This window comes from Brassica oleracea, chromosome C3 (genome assembly GCF_000695525.1).
Source record: "Brassica oleracea var. oleracea cultivar TO1000 chromosome C3, BOL, whole genome shotgun sequence".
Classification (NCBI taxonomy): domain Eukaryota; kingdom Viridiplantae; phylum Streptophyta; class Magnoliopsida; order Brassicales; family Brassicaceae; genus Brassica; species Brassica oleracea.
The window spans coordinates 15,306,074-15,309,836 of record NC_027750.1 but is presented as its reverse complement, the minus strand read 5'-3'; the positions used below and the strand labels follow the sequence as shown (position 1 = coordinate 15,309,836).

The following is a 3,763-nucleotide window of genomic DNA, read 5'->3' as shown; positions in this document are numbered from 1 at the left end:
TGGCCTTACAATCTGTGTTGTTTTCAGAGATAAGTTCTCATATTGTTTAACTGACTGTTTTTTCTTTGGGTTGCCCGTTTGGGTGGTTGTGAGTGGTTCGTATCTGGAACAAAAACGTTATAGTGATTGTAAAGTACGATTAGTTATGAGATTTTTTAAAAGTTTAAGGTTCTTGTAATATGGTTAGGATGTCTTTGAAGTTTTGGCAGAATATATTGGTGGACTCCTTATTTTTTATAGTAAAAATATAACAATTATTGGGTTTATATTGATCTAATAGCTACTGGTTAGGTATTGTTGATTCGTGACTTTCCACTTCGGTACTACTCAGCTTGGGTTGGGGATTGAGAGTCCACTTTTATAACCATTTTCTTTATTTCGACATGATCGATTATCAGAAACATATTGACAAAAAAAATCTATTAAAGTAGGGTAAGCCTGAAGTATATTCTCGATGAATCTTCAAAATGGCTCGGAGTAAACTTTTCTCTGAATAGCATATACTTTGCCTAAACCAAGTCTTTTGCTTTTATCATTCCTTGGGCAGTTTCACCTTTAACCAAGAGCTCAAATAATATCTGAAAAAAAATAGCAATGATCCAAAACAAAAAAGATGATATCAATCTTTAGAAGCAAGGTAAACACCATTGACTGAAAGGTTCTCATTGTTAAAGAAAGCAACGATATCACTCATTAGCAAATTTGTCGGGAACTTTAATTCAGCACCCTTGCCAATAACTGCAGCAAAATAGATGTAAGCTATTGATTCCAAAAATATTTTGCACGTCTTGACATGAATCATAATTATATATATCCACACAACCCTTATTTAAAGTTATATTTCTTTTGCTCTCACTGGTAGTTTCCTAACCAAACTCTTGAGCATATGGGACTTACATTGGCATCATTTGCGAGGAAGAACACATGTTAAGTGCCTACACCCATGGCCTCGTACGTCCTGCCCTTTTCTTGAGGAAGCTCCAGTAAAGAAGCTCGGATGATATACTTGGGCGAGTATTACTTCTGGAAGAAATGGCTATGGAATTTATTGGTAATCAGTGAGCTGTTTTTCCTCATTATTATTGTTTTCTGAAGTCCTATACTCAAGCTATTTAATGAAAGATTATTTAGCTTGCTACCTGAGTTTCTTCTTCCCAAGATCTGGTCGGCTTGGCCCTGGTTATAGAGAAGTGATTGTCTGGATCTCCTAGTTAAGTTTCCTGTTAATTGCTGAAAACGCATTCAAATTCGTAATTTTCACCTGTGAAACGTCAAATCATCAACCAAATATAGTACAATGAAAAAAGGATGAGCTGATCATATCTCTTCACAGGTAAAACTCAGAATATACAAACGACAAAGAAAGAAAGAAACTTGTTGACCTTGGTGTTAAACTTGGTTTGCAAAATTGCACGGATTGAGATATTAACAACTCAGCGGGCACCTTCTTGCATATTCACATTACTGACTACCAAATACCCTGCAATCCATTGCATCTCACGGGCATATTCAGTGGCATCGAGTCCACTTTTCTTATGAAGTCAGATATAATCTGGAGTAGGGGAATTCCGGCTTGGGAAAAAAATCATGGAAAAAATCCACTCAATAGCAAGCCTGATAGAACCTGGAGCAAGGAAACCAATCCAATGATCTCACACTGAGATCAATCAAAATCTACCCACACAAAAACATCATAACCAATCTAAGAATAGGCTAACAATGGACTCAACTTACATCAGATTCTCTTCAATATCAGCTTCCATGTGTTTAGTGATCATCTTGAGCTTCTCCATAAGCGCTTATTATAGAGTTTTGAAGCTTCTGTCCACTGGAAGCAGCAGTGTACCGTTGATGTATAAACTGTGCAGATGATGTCTCCTGCAAGAACATTAAAACGACGTCACTTTCCACCAACCAAAATCGAAAAAGGTAAGATCTTTGTAGAAAGTGAGAGAGAGACTAACGATTGGTGTGTTTTTGATACTAAGGTGAGGCAAAGGATCAGAGGAGGAGACATGAATCAGAGCAAGCGGAGCTCCCCTAACTCTGAGAAGAAGCTTGTCTCCTGGTGATAATCAGCATCACCGAATCGATCGATTCAAGCCACTGTTTAGAGTAATATAAGTAAGTACCAGTGAGAAAACACGAATCACGTTACGTTAGCAAAGTAAGTCGTTAGAACCAGATCGACATGACGTTTGTTGGTCCCCAGCAACAACATAGGGATGCTACAACGACTATAGCTCCAACCACTCCAAACAGTTTTTGCCTAAACACCAACTATTCTCTGAGACAAATCAATGTAATAAAACTAAAAACACCACCAAAAAAGACTCAAACTTTGACTTGCAATTGGATATACAGAACATAAAGCTACCACCTTTACCTCTGTTTGGTTCGAACTGTTCTTGTCCACGTGTTGCGACGCGACGGCGGAAGATTCCTCCTCGGAGGATCATCGACACCGCATCCGTCGAGAACCCTAATCCTTTACTGCACCAAACATCAGAAACCGCGACGCAGCCGCCGCTGCCATTGACGTCTCTAATAACAGAAGCGATTGGGCTGGAAGATTGGAGGGACGACGTGTGTCAGCGGCAGATCTTGGTCAGCAGTGCTGTGGCGGTTTGTTTGGTGCCTAACTCGTCGGAGTTTGATGTGCTCGCCGATTGTTGTCGACGACATTCTCAGAATCTAGGAGAGTAACCAGAACGACGCGAACGAAGATTAAGAAAAATACGGATTGAGCAGATTGCTAAGATGGTTCTAAATGGGCCTATTATTATTGGACTGTGATATGTATCAGAAACGTACGCAGCAGCTCATTCCTTTGATGAAACGCAGTGCTTTAACGCCATGGACACATGTCACATTGTCAAGAGATGAATTTGTGACGTGGAATCCCATGTGGCAGTCTGAGGAGATTGCTAAGATGGTTCTAAATGGGCCTATTATTATTGGACTGTAATATGTATCAGAAACGTACGCAGCAGCTCATTCCTTTGATGAGACGCAGTGCTTTAACGCCATGGACACATGTCACATTGTCAAGAGATGAATTTGTGACGTGAAATCCCATGTGGCAGTCTGAGGAGTGAGAGAACTGTACTTTATATATATAGACTAGGATAAGACCTGCGCCTTGCGCAGGGTGAGTTTATTTATATATATTATCGATAGTTTCTTTTATATATTTGATCATTTTATTTATATATATAAAATATTTTTTGTTGTTATTATATAATTTATTTCCGATGGATCAGATCAATTTTTTTATTTAGGGAAAGAATACACACTTCTTATATTTTAGACATCATGGGTTGATCGGATTGGACATTAAACAAATTATGACATAAACACCTTATTTTTTCTATCGAACACATTCTTTAAAAAAAATGAACAATATTGTTTTCACAGTTGAATTATTTTGACTTTTATCTTCCATATGGTTTTGAAAGCTTTCAAATCAACCATCGAATTGATACATGTCATTTTAATGTTTTTAGTCGTATCACATTCTTGAAAAAGTGAACAGTATTGTTTTCACAGTTGAATTATTTTGACTTTTATCTTACATATGGTTTTAAAAGCTTTCAAATCAACCATCGAACTAATACATGCCATTTTAATGTTTTTAATCGTATACTTAAGGAAAACTTACATTTTTGTAATTTAAAATTATTTTAAAAAATTCAAAATATAACATATTTAAAATTCTATATTTTTCTATTATATGGTTAATGTGATTGTTTATTTTTTTTAA

The 3,763-nt window shown here is 36.9% G+C and overlaps 1 long non-coding RNA gene across 6 annotated transcripts; it reads right to left on the bottom strand.

The window, feature by feature from the left end:
• Nucleotides 1-344: 344 nt before the first annotated feature.
• On the bottom strand, nucleotides 345-2,730 carry LOC106332247. 6 transcript variants are annotated; one of them, XR_001268027.1, is made up of 8 exons: nucleotides 2,387-2,730; nucleotides 2,183-2,287; nucleotides 1,965-2,106; nucleotides 1,735-1,878; nucleotides 1,383-1,624; nucleotides 1,140-1,261; nucleotides 898-1,036; nucleotides 345-578 (listed from the first exon to the last, which is right to left on the bottom strand). It is a non-coding gene; the product is annotated as an uncharacterized LOC106332247 (long non-coding RNA). The 6 variants fall into 6 exon arrangements; XR_001268024.1 differs by having other exon boundaries at nucleotides 1,140-1,624; XR_001268029.1 differs by having other exon boundaries at nucleotides 898-1,023; nucleotides 1,140-1,624.
• Between the last annotated feature and the right edge of the window lie 1,033 nt (nucleotides 2,731-3,763).